Below are 16212 nucleotides of genomic sequence, written 5' to 3' on the forward strand. Positions count from 1 at the left end.
ATTTTTGATTTTTGAATTTTTTTTCTTTGCCTCTAACTGACCCTTGAGGTTTCATCAGGTCAGGGAGGAACAGTTGCAGAAGAAAAGCTTTTGTTCCCCAACTGTGTGTGAGTATGTGTGAGTGAGTGTGTGTGTGTGTGTGTGTGAAATATGACAGCTAAGTTCATATACTTTCTACACCACCATGTTGCCTCTGAAGAAGCAACATGGCTGTTTATCTTTGTGTTCTGCATTTAAGTTACTTGGAAGTAATCTATTAATATCCTGGCAATATATATTTGATGGACAGCTGGGCTAGCCTCCCACTAAGAAAGGTAAATGACCAGACCCTCTTCTTCCAATCCTTGGCAGCCAGGCTGGAGCAAGTGACCCACTGGTGTCTAAGCAGACACATGTGTCTGCCCTTGGACATGGACTGCTGGAATGGTAGCTAATTCATTTGAGGTAGAGCAATTAGTTGTCCTGATTTGCTCAGCACTGATGGGATTCCCAGGAGGTAGGACTTCCATTTAAAAGTCAGGAAATCATACACACACCAGGATGAGTTGGTCCCTTTCCTGGGAAGTGGGGGTAGTAGTTTTGCCTTCAGTGTATGGGCTCAGCAGTGGTCCAGAGCAGACTGCAGCACCTGGTATTCATGGGTAGGAACAACTTTAAAACCAGTTTCTGAGTCCTAATTTTGCCTGTATTTCTGACTGCTCTTTATTATTTTCCAAACTTGTCCTAAACCTTCCCAGTTTTTCTGTGAACAAACCAATAGAAATTCAACATTTCCTTTTCTATTTAAAGCTAGTCATGGCCAATTTCTGTTGCTTGCAGGTAATGGCCCTATAATGACACCCACTTCCTTTCTTTAGCTTGTCTTACAATTATTTCTTTTCTCCATAATAGCTGGCTGGGAAATTCATTCCTTTTTGCTCTGCATGGAGAAAAGACTCCAGGGGAAAAAATACTTCTTTCTAAGGCACTCTTGAATTTAGAGAAATTGTTGATTTAATATGTAAACCAATACTGATGACTACTAACCAGTCATTAGGCATAAATGTTGACATGGGCAAGTAGAAAAACATGACATCATGCCATTTCAAAAACAGATCCCAGACTAATTTGTTGTGACATATTTGAAGCCACCTTCCTTTTAAGAAGGAAATATATTAGAGGTATAATATCAGAGATGAGGGCCTCCCTGGTGGCACAGGCAGTTGAGCACAGCACTGTGAAGCTTTCCACAGATTCTGCAGTGCTGGTTCAATCCCTACCGGCCTCGGAGCAACCCACATGGCAAGCAGAGCTCTCCTGTCTCTCCTGCTGCTCCCCTCAGCAGTGTGTTTTGTCACTCTGCCTGTTCTGTTCCCCACTCTGTCTCTGGTGAATCCTCTCACCCTCCCATGCATCTTGGTTGTACCCTGGCTCTTGTATAAATAAAATAAATCTTTTAAAAAATAATAATAATATCTGAGATGAGTCTTGACTGAAATGAAATTAAAAGGAGTTTGGAAGAAAGGATTTTTTACTTCAAAAAATGGAAAGTGAGAAAATGTCCAAGTTCAGAAACATAGTTAAATGGAAAGGCTGAGGTGACACAAAGGTGATTTCCAAGGTCCTGCACAGGAGGGTATATGATGGGAATCATGCTTTGTCCTAAAGGGAAATGAATGAGGAAGTACTGGCAGTGCTCTGATTTATATTTAGAGCTTAGTTCTTTAACCATAACTTTACTGTCATTATTAGAAAATGGACAATTCATGAAGTAAATACTGCAAGGACTTGTTCCCAGCATTTATAATCCTTTGATTGTGTTCCTGAGAGGAATATTGCCTTCAAAAGGGCTCACCTTGTTCCTTCCTTGTTCACTGCTCCAAGTACAAGTTCAATTGTAATTTCTCTGAACTAAGGGAGAGCAGGTTCAGGGAAAGGTTGCCCTCTCCAGGCACAGGATGTAAATCATAATGGTTCTAAGATGGGCTGTAGTATCAACAAATAACCCATTCTGGCCAAAGAGATATAAAGATAGTTCTGCTGGAGAATCTCAGGAAATGTTTTTCTTCTGATAAAAAGAGGCACTAGGGGGGATATAAATTCCTTTTCCTGCATCTCTTTAAGATTATGTGAAGACTTAAAAATCAGAGCAACAACCACCATTTTGTGGCCATGAAAATAAGCAATGAGATTCAAGAGGAAACCAGCCCAGAATTCCACTGTCACCGAGTGCCCAAAAAAAACCTGCCCTGGATACATCCACCATGGGTCTCTTGTAATGTGAGATAAGAAGTTTCTCCTCTTATTCAAGATATTTGTGTGGGTATTGTTTGTTATTTGGAGGCATAGTCATTTGGCTATAGTAATCACATTGTGAAACTAATTCAGAGGTGGTATATTACCACTCTGTAAACTTGGATCTGTCTTTAAGCCCTATCTCCAATGTCATACCTCTGGCCCAAATGCACCAGCATGTTTAGTGACCTTGAATGCAGGGAACATACCTGGCTACCCTGTAACTTAGGTATTTTCTACCTACTTGTCTGCTACTTATTCTAAGACTGTGACTGTTAGCAGGCAGAATGAGGGCTACTCCAGGACCCCTGAACTACTCTAAATGGATTCTGCCATGTGCTGCATCAAAACAAAACATACTCTTAGTGTGTAAGACCTTCAATAGAAAAGAACTTTAATACAATTAGTGTGCAATAAAGAGATATTTAGTGTAAGATAGGGAAAAGAGAATGTTACAGGTCAGGGAGAGGGGCACCCCAGATCCCCCAAACCCACCTGCTTCAAATAGGTTCTGCCATCTGCCTCATCAACGCAAAACATATAAGACTTTAATGGAAAGGAACTTTAATACAATTAGGGAACAATACAGAAAAGACAAAGACTAAAATAGTTTCTAAATCAAGCACCCAAAGTTACCATCCCCTCGTGGCCCAAAATCCTGCCACAAATCTAAAGCATTGTCCAGTGGGGACTCACAGAAAAGGATTAGAAACAACCAGACAATTCTGGAAGGAGAAGAGCCAAATCAAAATCAAGGTAAAAGCTGCCACTGTCACCTCCCCACAGGTCTCTCTCACCCACGTTTCACCCAGTCCACGACCAAAAGGCAAGCACAGTTTCTTCACATGTCTCTCTGCTCCAAGTGCCTCCTCCAGCTCTCCTCTGGCTCTCCATCCTGCTTCCTTCCTCAGTCTCCTCTCCAGCTTTTCTCTTTTCTTTAGCGCCACCCTTCTTTGGGTGGAGCAGGGAACCTGGAACTTCCCATTTTCCTGGGGACCACCCTGTTACAAGAAGAGAAATATATTTAAAATAGTTTCCTATTAAACACCAAGATTACCCATCACTTTGTGAGTAAATGCCCAGCTAAGCAGGGTTGGCCCAAAGCAGACCCACTAAGGCCCAAATGCTTATTACAAGTCTAAGTCACCTTCTGGCAGGGAGTCACAGGAAAGGGGCAGAAGGGGCCAGGCCAGACTGGAAGGAAAACACCAGAATTTAAATACAAGTCAAGATAAAGGCTGCCATTGTCAACCTCCCCATGGGTCTCTCACCCATGTATCTGTCTCTTTCAAGTGTCTCCTTCCATGTCCCCAAGTCCCTTGTACAAGTCCAAGACTGAGAAACAAGCACAACGTCTTCACATGTCTCTCTGCTACCTGTGCCTCTTCCTGGTCTTCCTAGCCTCCCCTACCTTTTTTCTCCCAGTATTTTTGCTGCTGCTCAGCTCCACCCTTCCTTGGGTAGGGCATGGCATCTGGATCCTTCCCTTCCTATAGATAACACTGTTACAACTCTACTTTTAGTTTCTTATCTGGAACTTCAGCTTCATTTTTAGGGATATCGCCTTGAGGCAAACCCTTTTGTGTGCCTGCTAATGACTAGAAGGATGAGACCTGTCTTCCCCCTCTGTAGCAGAGTGTAAGATCAGGAATGGACATGGTGCAGGTTTTCTGATCCAGCAGACCAGGTAAAGGAGGAGTCAGAGTCCTCAGTAGCTTTTTGCAGGCTTTTATTGGGATTTGCCCGGTACACAGCAGGCAGGGATGCTGGGGGGCCGGGAGGCTAGCAGGTCTCCCAGCCCCCAGCAAGTCTTCACTCTATCTGGGCTCTTCGGCCTTCTCTCTGCTTCTCTCTGCTCTTCTCATGGCTCTGCTTCTCTCTCGGCTTCTCTTTCAGCTTCTACTGCGTCCTCATGATGCTGCCCTTAAAAGCCCAGTCTTAGTCCAGGTGAATCCCATCTACATCTGCCTATACCCTATTCCAGGTGCCCGCCATCAGGCATGCATTCAGGACTGCAAGGATCCATCATCTATCCTGATGGCGGGAGGGCAGAAAAGCCTGACATTTTTTCCTTACCCTACACATAGATTCTCTGAATAATTGCACTGGGATAACCTGGTGGCATGTGGAAGGTGTAGATGACTGATCACACCCAAGCAGTCTCAGGATGTGCCATGTCAAATAAGTTACCCAGGTGACCCTGGTGTGAGTGAAAGTGGAAAATTCTGCCTTATTTCCTTTCATTGAGTCCATGCACGAATGAGCAGAGTCAGGTTAATTGCCTCGATCCTCCTGGGTTTGGGTTATACCCACCACTGCTCCTGACTCTGTCCTTCTTACCAGGTTGAATCTCACTTCCTCTGATTATGCAATTGGCTGCCCAGCTGCCTCTATAGAGTCAGCTCCTTGGGTGCAGTCAATTCCCTCAATCCCATCTTCCCCAGCTCAATTTTTTCTCTCAGTGCATATAATTAAACCAAACCTAATTATAGCATCCCTAAGTCCCCACTGAACCTATGTCCACATGAGTGAAATCCATTATTTAATCACAGGAAACGCATATTTAAATTCTTAAGAGAAATTCTAGCCACAAACTTAGAGAATGCTAGGTACATGATGCTAGGTCAGTATTGCACAAGAACCTTAAGAAAACAAGAACCTGTAGATGTGTCTATTAGTTTTGATTTTTGTTCCTGTAAAAAACAAAAAACAACTAAGCAAACAAAAAACCCACCTCTTAGACAGGGAAAAAAATACGTATGCTGCCTAGTTTAAAAATAAAGGGATTCAAAGTTTCTGTGGCTGAGCCCAAATTCCAGTTGCCCCATAGTCCCAGGAGTCCAACTGAAGTGTGGTATTGTTAGGGGGAAAGGATGTTCTGAGCGGATCCCATACAGGCTTTGTAGACCCCACCCCCACTCCAGAATGAAGCCATCAAGACATTGGGAAAGACAAATCCCGTCACCACCAAAGGGAGGGTGGCTGGGACCTGAGGGTGGAGTTGGGCAGCCAGGTTGGATATAAAAACCAAACACGTGGGCCTTGGGCTGGCTCGCTGTGGCTGGCCTCCTGGCTACACAGCTCCTGGCTCGCGGCCAGCTCTCAGAGTGCCATTTTGGGATTCCTGATCGGCGGATTGGGTAGGACTCATTTAAAACTTTATCTCGCACTTTTCTCCCTGAGCTGTACATTTCCTCATTTCCCCTTCCCTTGTCAATAAACCTTTATTAACCTTTCACGTGTACCTGCAGTAGAGCATTGATAAGTCCTTTTAAGCGCGCGGGTGAGGACCCACAGTCAGGCACCCCGTTTTGTATCGGGGTTGCTGTACAACAGTATCAGCTCTCCTTTGCAACCACATGTTGTAGTAGCAAAATGGTCTGTTAGCAATTGGGAGCAACCCTATAGGCAGTAGTCTGAGCACATCAGAAGCACTACGCTGCCCTGGGGAAATTAAGCCTTGTCTGCCCTTGCATGTGATGCCTGCAGTTCTCCTTGAATGGGCTTTCCTGCTGCAGTGGGTGGGGTTTGGGGGGGGGGTGGTGGTGGGAAGGGGAGGAATGTAGTCAGCTTTGCCCATCATTGAGTTCGTAAGCTTTTGTATTCTTTTATTTACTAATAATAGGGTAATTAATGTAATGTCATGAAGTTTTACTTCCTTGAAATGGAGGCTGGCCTGTGTAACTAATTAAAACTGCTTTTCACACTCTAAACAAGGTGTCAGATTCCAATTGTGAAAATCCCTTAGGGCTTGGCCTCTCCTTAAAAAGAGAGTTTATTTTAAGAGTCTGGTGAGGTTTTGAGTAAAAAGTGATTAGCAAAATTGTTCTTCATCCTAACCAAAACCTGCAAAAGAACAGAGTTCTGTAATAAGGACAAAGTAATTATTTTTCAGCTTAGCCAAAAGGAAATGTAAGGTTTCTTTGAAGGCTTGAGACTGAAATCTTTAATAGCTAATGGTATTTATTTGGTTATTTGAACAATCAAAACATGAACAAAGTCACCAGAAGGACCATTTTTACTTGAAAATTCAAGACCGATATTTCCCCTTGGCCACTATCCTTTGTGGCTTAAGACAGACTTTTTTTTTTTCCATTTTTTAAAATATTTATTTATGCATGCAAGAACTGGGGTGTAGGTCAGAGGTGCAGGGGATGAGAGGATTCACCAGAGACAGAGTGGGGAACAGAACAGGCAGATCTACTGAAATATACTGCTGAGGGTGTTAGGGGGAAAGGATGTCCTGAACTATTTTCATCTGAGACCATATCCCAGCATCCATATATTTGATCTTCATCACCGTGGAAATGGTGGCAAAAAGTGAAAGGGGGGAATTGTAAGGGGGAAAGGATGTCCTGAGCTAATTCCGTGCAGGCTTTATGGACTCCACCCCGACTCCAGACCAAAGCCGTCAAGACATTGGGAAAGACAAATCCCATCACCACCAAAGGGAAGGTTGCTGGGACCTGAGGGTGGAGTTAAGCAGCCAGGTTTGGTATAAAAACCAGACACATGGGCCTTGGGGTCTCCCTCTCTCCCTCTCTCCCTCTCCCTCCCTTTCTCCCTCTCCCTCCCTCTCTCTCCCTCTGTCTCTCTTGCCTCCTGGCTTCACAGCTAGTTGCTCACCGCCAGCTCTCAGAGTGCCATTTGGGATTCCAGATCAGCGGAACAGGTAGGACGCATTTTAGACTTTATCTACCAATTTTCTCCCTGAGTTGTACATTTCCTCATTTCCCCTTCCCTTGTGAATAAATCTTTTATTAACCTTTTGTGTGTGTCTGCAGCGGGGTATTAAGTCCCTTTCAAGCGTGTAGGTGAGGACCCACAGTCAGGCAACCCATTTTATATTGGGGCTGCCCTGTAACAAGGAGAGCAACAGCAAGCAAGACAGGAGAGGTCTGCTGCACCATGTGGGTTAGCTCCCTGGCCAGGGATCGAACTTCTGCTGCAGTTAGCTTCATAGTGCTGCTGATAGCTTCACAGTGCTGACTTAACCCTTTGCACCACCAGGAAGGCCCCCCATTTTTTTCCATTTTTAAAAACTCTCATTTGGTCCTATAATCCCACCAATAGCAGTTCTATTATTCTGCCCAACCCTTCACAGTCAATAGGCAGTTTTCAAATCTTATTTGGTAGTATTTTGACCTTGTTGACTTTACCCTTCTTGAAATTCTTTCTTCTTTGGATTCTTTAGCAAATCTTTTCCAGGATTCTTTTCAGCCCCATATCTCTCAGTTCCTCATATACCTGCTTAGCCAACCAATGATTACCATTCTCCAAATAAAAGCTAACAGTCCATAGCTAAGAATGAGATCATGGGGATTAGGAATTATTCAATACATTGTGTTTTCTTTAGTAAATCTGGTCAATAGAGCTTTCTGAATTCAAGCATTTGAAACGTGGTTCATGTGATTGAAGACATAAAATGTTGATTTACCTAATTTAAATCAATCAAAATGCCCAGATGTGTCAAATGGCTGCCACATTGACAGTGAAAGGTGGAGTTTTGCCACACAAAGGGTGATCCCTAGACCTGCAGCTCATGTATCACTTCGATGATGGATATGCAGATTTTCAGGACTCACCCCAGATGTACCGAATGGAATCTACATCCTAACAAGATAATCACATGATTTATAACACATTAACATTTGAGAAACATTGCTACAGAAGATTAATTTTTAAAGCACTTCAGTGACATACATTTATGCTTAGTACAGCACAATTTCTGGATATGTTTATACCCTAAAGAAGGTTCTTTTTGTTAATTTTTAACCAAGTCTTCTTTGACACATTAATCAGATACACTGTTAATCATATCTTGAGTGAAGTTTTTCTAGATGACAAAATACTAATATATTTATCATTTCAGAAGGCAGTTGAGTTTAATCTATTGATCTGGAGAGCATCTCATTCTTCAGTCTAATGTGTCATGTATTAGTAAAACTATCCACTCTTTTCCTGTGTTCTGAGAAAATGCTATCTTCCTTTCATAAAGGAGCAGAATAAAGAAGCGAAAAATAATTAAACCACATTTAGCAATAACTTCAAAAGCAGTAACAAGCTTTTTCTACCATTGAAATCAGGTCAATACTCTAAGGCAAAATAGATGATTCACACAAAGTGTTTAGAGATCTGAAGCTAAAAAGAAGATTATAGGAAAAGTTTATGTTGAACAAAATGTGTCTTCATTCTCGATTGATTATATTTGAGCTCTGTGATGTTTTCAAAGTCTTAAGAGACAACAATGTTGGAATGTAGGGAAGACTTTGTAGTACCTGCAATGGTCTTGGGGTCATGACCCCTGGACAAATTAGACAAATCAGGTCAAGCAAGGAGGCTGGACTAAGTCTCATCACCAGGGCATCCCACTTGATCTGACTCTCTTTCCTCAGTTACTTCTCCTATAAAAGGATGTACTTGAATGCCACAGAGCCTCACTAGGTCAATTCTGTAAACAATGGATTTCTTTAACACTGGTTCCCAAAACGTGCAAGAATGAAGTGAAAAAAAAATAATTAAATGATTGTCTCTGGTAGTAGGATTATTCCATAATTACTCTTAGAAAATCTTGTACATTGGGCTTCCCTCCTGGCATAGGGTTAAAGACAGCACTATCAAGCTATTGCCAGCCACTGCAGCATGAGATGGCTCCCTGGCCGGCCAGGGAGCAACCCACATTGCACAGCAGACCTCTCCTGCCTCGCCCGCTGCTCCCCTCAGGCGTGTTTTTTAGTAGATCTGCCTGTTCTGCTCCCTACTCTCTCTGGTGAATCCTCTCACACACACACTCCCACCCCCGCCCCACACCTCTGGCTTATACCCCAGTTCTTGTATGCATAAATAAATAAATCTTTTAAAAAATCATGTACATTTATACATTAATTCAATAAATACATGCTAGGTACTCTTATAGGCAGTAGGAAGCAACAATAAACCATGGAGTTAGAGTTCTCTGCAATACATCTTTAGGAAAGTAGTGAAATTTTTATATATTAATTGCTAATTCTCAAACTAGTTCACACTCCCAAGTCATTGACCAAGACTTTAGAATGCCAGAGTACCCTGTTTGATTAAAAAGACAAAAGTTAAATATGTGGAGATACTAGAAGCAGTATTTCTCTTCAGACCAGAAGACAGGTAATAAAGCCATGAAGAAGAATTAAGCAATAAAATATCTGGTAGAAAATTATATGCAAAACATTCAAACAGGGCAATGCAATGGTGCCTGAGCAGTTACCTAACACTGTGGGCATTTGAGGGAGCTACCTTGGGGAGTGACATCAGTGCTGAGAATAAAAACAAGAGACAGCCTGGCATGTGGAAGTAAGAAATGCATTCCAAGCAGAGAGACCCACAGCTTGCATAGGACACATGCATAAAGAGTTGGGTGGGTTCAAGAAGCCAGAAGAAATTCAAAGTATGGAGCTGGGTGTGATATGAAGTAGAGTATGTTAATGGAAGACTTGATGGGCCAGCATAAATCTCTCTGTGCCTTCATTAGGGTTTTTTCTAATGTCTAATTTTGATCTTTCTTGTTGAAAGATTTTTTATTTTTCTACTTAACGTCATTTATTCTTTCATCAGATGTCAAGAGATGCTGAAACAATTCTTATGTATTTGAAGACTGGTATCCTAGGTTCTCAACCATCTAACACTTTTGCTTGCCAACTTTGGTTTAAATATTTGACACTATATGTATGCTATGCAATAATTTCCAGAGAATATTTGATTAATTTTTTTCTTAAAACATGCTTTTCTGATGCTCTTCAATTTGCTTGACACTACTAATGCTCAGAAATTCTACCTTGGGTCACTTTCCTTGGTGGAGGAGAAGGACAGTGCATCCTGTTCTTCCATCTTCTTAATCTGTGAAATAAAAGGAGGGAGGGTATTATTGTCTGAACTCTGCTCATCCAAATCACAGGTCCCTATGGAAGAAAATTCATTTTCTTAAGTAAACCAAGTGAGACATGTCCATAAACATAAAGACAGAGAGATAATGAGAGAGATAGCAAATGCAGGTTATAGAGTTGGGGCAGCCTAAAATCCTGGATGCTGCCTCCAGGACCTAGATCAGCTTAGACTTTAGCATTTTGTGTCAAACAGGGCACCGAGTCTGGCATTTTAAGGTCTCGATTAATGACTTATGAGTATAAGTAGTCTTGAGAATTAGAGGTTGCATTTTGTTATAACTTTCCTCAGTATATGTTACTGAGGCAATTTAATAACTCTGGAAAGACAGAGACCCAACTCCATTAGTTCAAGAGCAGTGATTACCCACCAATGGCCAGCTCAGATGGCACCTTCCCATGGAAAAGTGACAAGACAGTGTCATGTCCAGCACCATCTGCTCAGTCCTATTCCTGCAGAGGACAGAGAATGATTTTGACTTCTGAAAACCAATTTAGGCTAATTGCCAAAGATAATGCCTTATTTTAATTAAGGCATTTTGGGGAAAATAAATATATTTAAAGAAGAATTTTAATTCTCTAGGATTTTAAAATATATTTCTATTTAAAGATTATGGTCCATTCTGAAAGTAAGATTCCAGATGTCACAGAGATGAAGATGGAAAAGTGAGCCATAGATTGTGAATGAGCCCAGGAGAGATGATCTCAAGTTCTTCACCACATATGCATTGTGGTGCAGTGGACCTGAAGGCTGCAAACAGTGTCCTGGTTTCCATTCTTATCTGCTCCCTCTCTCACTCTGCAGGCTTGTGTTATCATAAACTCTCTGAATTGTGGTGGCTTCATCTGTTAAGTAAGAGGGTTGTTCTTTTTAAGACTAAATGCTTTCTAAGTATTCGTAAAAGTTTTATTATTTTTCTTTGAAATCTTGGCATACCCCAAGATAAAAGAATTGAATGCTGATTCTTTTGGAAAAAATATGCAATACTTCTAGCTGTGCTGAAATACAATATACACATATTTTCTAATACTTTGAAATGCTTGTGTCATCAATTAATTTGTGTGGTGGCCATAGTTCTGAATTATAGGTGTGGTTTTTTTGTTTTTGTTTTAATGCTCCACTGTTGGTCAGATCTAACTTATATCCAGTTTGTTCATTGTCAGACAAAGCAACCCCTGAATATAGCATGGTTTTTATGGGAACATACTTTATCATGCAGACTCCAGATACAAGTTTTATCTGAAAATTTAGGCCTGCCAAAGAATATGTCCAAACCCAAGACTATAACTCATACTTCATATTTTTTAAATAATTTGAGTTAGGAGAGATATTTAAAATTGGTTGAAATATATTGGTTTTTCATACAATTTTTTCTAGTTGAGTTAGTACAAATTTGACAATAAAATTGGAAATATAATATCAATGCTGAGAATTTTTTTGAATAATTAAGCACATCTCCATTATATTTAGATTCTCCTGTTTTATATTTCTATGACCACAAGCACATTGGAGGATCATGTAGCAGATGACATAGGCAGGGACAATACTCATTTTTCTCAAAACCAAATGAGATTTTTATCAATTATTACCTAAATGCAGGCCATAATAAATTTGCTATGTAAGTGATAGAGTTTTGGTTCTTTACAATTTTTGTAGCCAAACAATAATATGATTTGGAGCTGGGTTTGCCTATAACTGTTGAAGTCATGTTGGTCTCTTGTAGCTTTTATGTATACTGAAACTAACACTTCCTTGAAATTATACTCTGGGGTCTTACCACAGCTAAGGTTGACTATGAAGTTAGGAGAGGAAATAAAAAGACCTAATGCAAAAAAATGAAAACCTTTGAGAAAAATGTAACTAGTCCTCTTGTTGAAGTTAGCATCACCAGAGGGTTGAGCTTCTATAAGAATCACATCTTCAAATGACACCTGATGAGGGAAGCGAGACTCAGCAAATTAAAAATGAGAGATATAAATATTTTTGACTTAGTGTTGAGAATATGAAAGCATCACAGAAAGTACTACCCTAGTTCTTTTTTTATTTTAAATGTGAAACATTTTGAGTAATACATACAAGTATGAAAAAAAAAAAACATTGGAATAAAACCTCATTAAGTGTATCACTTTAATAAGAAAATGCCCTGCAAGTAAGTCACAATAGTGAAAATGAAAGTGTTTACTTATAGGGAATAATTTTGAATTGGTTTAACCACAAGTTGTGGAGTTAGACATCTGTTTGTAGCCCAAATGTTTTATCTGCGTCCTTCATCTTGACTGTTTAACTTCAGAAGCCTTCATTCTAAAGCATGAGCTATTCACCAGTTCATTGTTCATCCCATGATTTCTCTGAACTGATGTTATCAGTGGCATCTTGAGTTTTTAATATTAAACTGCTGTGTGATCTGTCCTGATGTGGACAGATGTGGATCAGCAACCAATGAACATGGTACCTAGAGTCTTCCACCAGAAGGATATTATAAGGGGAAAAGAAAATTAATAATTCTAGGTAGTCATTTGTTTCTACATAGAAAACAGATTTAGAATTTTCCGTGCTGGGTTTTAATGAGCAAAAAAGTACCTAGAAATTACGGACTATTAAAGGATGTTAATAGGAAGTTGGTCATAAGGGTAATATCCTAAGGGGAATAGACGCATCTATATAATTTACTTTTGCTTTACAAATGTGGTTTGATGGGTTGATAAACCTGGTTTATAACATCATAAAATAATCCTAAATTTTCTCTTCCAACATCTCAGTTGATACCTAGATGTTTATTGTGGAAGCCATAGTATGTTATTTCTTACTAAATTTTCTTAAACCAAGAGATGTAAGGATGTTTGTATAAGTTTCCTGGTGGATTAAAACTTCTAGTAGATTGTTGAGGAAAACTTCAAGAGCATCCTGATTGAACCTTTGCAGTGGCTGGTTACATGTGGTGGACTACACCAATTTACCTGTGAACAACGAGGCTATCCAGAGAAATCTGTAACTTATCTTTCTCTGCTGCGTGCTATCAGTCTATTTTCAATATGGCAGTCTCAAGAATCTGCAATAATTTTACATATTTATTCCTCAGCTCTAGGTTGCTCTTCCATATATCAGCATGCTGTAGTGTCCTCATCACCTCTCACTTCTTAGATGTGTGCAAATATGGATTACTGATCTGTCCCTTTAGATAAACGTGCTGTGTTGAATGAAAGGCAAGAACTTAGCGTTTTGAATCATTCCTTGTATGGAGGACTAATTGAAGGGTTTATAGACCCACCTGGAGGAGACACAGAAGCTTAAACTCTGCAACAGATCTTTCTTCCCCTTTTGAAAAGTGTAAATGATACCTGAGGGAGTGAAAATATGACATGATGACAGTTGGCAATGAAATTTTATTGAGTGAAAAGGTGGGAATTTTTTAAAGTAACTATTTACTCAAGTTTCAGTTCTCTGACCACATTAGTTCATTGTTAAAGGGCAGGAGGAGGGGGAGCCAGGGACCCCAAACCAGGGACCCCAAAACCAACCTGCTCTAAATGAATTCTGCCACCTGCCACTTAAAGACAAAACATACTCTAGAGCAAAAGACGTTCAATAGGAAAGAACTTTAATCAGATTATTGTACAATAAACAGAAGAGAGAGAAAGAATAGAGATTTCAAACCAAGCATCCAAGTTACGTATCCCCTCATGGGTAAATGCCCAGCCACACAGGGTTGGCCTACAGCAGGGCACCGAGGCCTGAACATCTAAGGCACCTTTTGGTGTACAACTTATAGCAAAGGGGCAGAAGGGGCCAGACAAGGCTAGAAAGAAAAGAGCAAAATCAAAATGCAAGTCAAGATAAAGGCTGCCTTTTTCAGTGTCCCCACAGGTCTCTCAGCCAGGGGAGAGACACTCTTGCAAGTGTCTCTTGCCACACCACCCAAGTTCCTGGTACAAATCCAGGCCAAGAAGCAAGCATAGCTGCTTCTTCAAGTTTTTCTAGTTCATGTGCCTTTTCCAGGTCTCCTCTTCATCCTTTCTCTTTTCTGTAGAGATTACACTGTTACACTATGAATGTGTAGACTTGGGTGCTTTATTTTTCAAAAATAACTATCTTTCTCATTTAGATGATGGATGCATTTGCCAACGAGCAGAATACAGTGTGGAAAAAGTAAACTGAACTGGCCACAAAAACCATAGGCTGTGGTGTTTTCATCTTTCCTTGTTTAAGAAAAATGATTGCAACCACGAAACTGGAGTGGTTGTTTAGAGCCAAGGAGAGTTTTAGGGTTCATAAGAACATCAAGAAGCTTCAGATGACAGTCGTTATTGAGAATTCTCTCTGGAGAGTCTCCATTTCAGCTTACGAAGAAACCACAGTTGGGAAAATCATATTCTTTAAGGTGTTATTAATAAGAATAGCATCGAATGGGTGTACGGATTAAGTAAAACATAACACATGTGACAGGGTGTCTAGGAAATAGTTATTATTCAAGAAAGCATTTGTAAGGGTTACAGTAAGTGAACCCAGCTGCTATAACATATGAAACCTGGAATTCAGATCTTTCATCCTATCAAATCCACCCACTCTCATTTCAGTGTCTTCTGGCTGGGCGGCACTCCATGCGATCATAAAGGAGGTAAGGCTCTTCATTTGGTGATTTTGTCCTCTGTGTCCACACAGTCATCTGCATGCAGCCAAAGGTGGGAAAGCAGGAAACAGAATGAGGTGTAGGAGGTTTTATTATTAGCATACTTCTCTTTCCTCCCCAGCAGGTGGTCAGGTGTCCCAAGATATGTGTGATGCCAAGAGATCACCTGTTTGGAAAGCATCTGGTTATTCTGCACAGTTTTATTCCTTCACTCTTCCATTTTACCTCCTAAAATTCAAGGGTGTTTTTTTTTTTTCATTTATTAGTACTGCTGAGCTAATGCTGCTTACAGGGGAGGGCTTAAAGTAGCCAAATATTTCTAACACATCATGAAACTTTTTAGCATACGTGGGTCTAGTGCAAAGTTTGCATCAAAACTCTGGAAAGATAGAGAGAAATGTAGGCGAAGGTGAGGCGAAATGTGTACCCTCATTCATTCCTGAGAGAAGAACAAACTTGTACCCTACCTAGCAGAGAACTGTGGACTTAGCGTATTTATTCTGCCTGATCTAGTCATTCTATTTTAGGGTAATGACCTAAGGAACCGCTCTGCGCCAGCCCTTTCTTTACAATGGCTTATAACGGAAACCATCTAAATGAAAACCCCAGGGTGTGGCTAATAAATTACAGCATCCGCACAAATGAGAGGTAGCGATCAGAGGGCGGATGGTGAATGAAGAGCAGAGGAATGACTGAGGGTCCCGGGTGGGGGGGGAGGGCGCCGCCTGGTGGTGAGGACCAGTAGTGCGGGCCTGGAGAATGGTGACAGGCGGGTGAGGACCCCGGGCTGCGGCAAAGCACAGCCAGGAGCCAATCTGCACACCCAATCCCTCCCGATCCTGGGCCCGGGGCGGGGTTTGCTGAGTCATCTGTGCTCCGTTTCGCTGTTTCGGTGGCGTCCTAGAATTCTCATTGACACCATTTTTGGTGAAGACGGAGGACATTCGCCTCCATTCGAATTTGAGTTTCCAAACGGCCAGGCCGCAGCGGGAACGCCAGGCGGGCGTGGCCACCGAGAGCGCGTCGGGGGCGTGACCCGCCCACCCGAGCGCGCCGCGCGCCCCGCGCCCCTGCGCAGGCCTCTGACCGCGCAGGCGCGCCCAGCCCGCGGCCTCCTCCGCGGGGCTGGGGCTTCCGGGGGCGCGGCGTGAGGTGCTGCGGGTGGGGGAGCCGGGTCGCTTCTGGGCCCAGCGGGGGGCGTCACCTGCACTTTTATCAGGGGGCCTCCTTGGGCCGCAAGAGGAGGAGGTGAGCGCGAGAGGCGGGGCAGGTGAGACCATCTCCCCGTGGGTGGCTGACTGCGGAGGGGTCCGGTCTGAGGACCCAGTGCGGGAGGGGCAGGGGGCGGGGAGCCGGCGGCCTTTGGGGTTCCTTCTAGGGCCCGGGGGCTCTGGGGG

At 42.0% G+C, this 16212-nt stretch overlaps 1 protein-coding gene across 2 annotated transcripts in view; it reads left to right on the forward strand.

Annotated features, from left to right (window-relative positions):
* The window catches only part of GPR141 (G protein-coupled receptor 141), a 75496-nt gene that overhangs the window by 53966 nt on the left and 5318 nt on the right, over positions 1–16212 (forward strand). The window contains exon 2 of one of the 2 annotated variants that reach the window (XR_008550792.1): positions 14763–14803. The gene's annotated coding sequence lies outside the window, so the exon portion shown is untranslated. Of the gene's footprint in view, positions 1–14762; positions 14804–15999; positions 16064–16212 lie in introns of those variants that run through there. The other variant, XR_008550793.1, reaches the window with a different exon arrangement.

This window comes from Talpa occidentalis, unplaced genomic scaffold (genome assembly GCF_014898055.3).
Source record: "Talpa occidentalis isolate TD23 unplaced genomic scaffold, MPIMG_talOcc4v2.1, whole genome shotgun sequence".
NCBI classification, from domain to species: domain Eukaryota; kingdom Metazoa; phylum Chordata; class Mammalia; order Eulipotyphla; family Talpidae; genus Talpa; species Talpa occidentalis.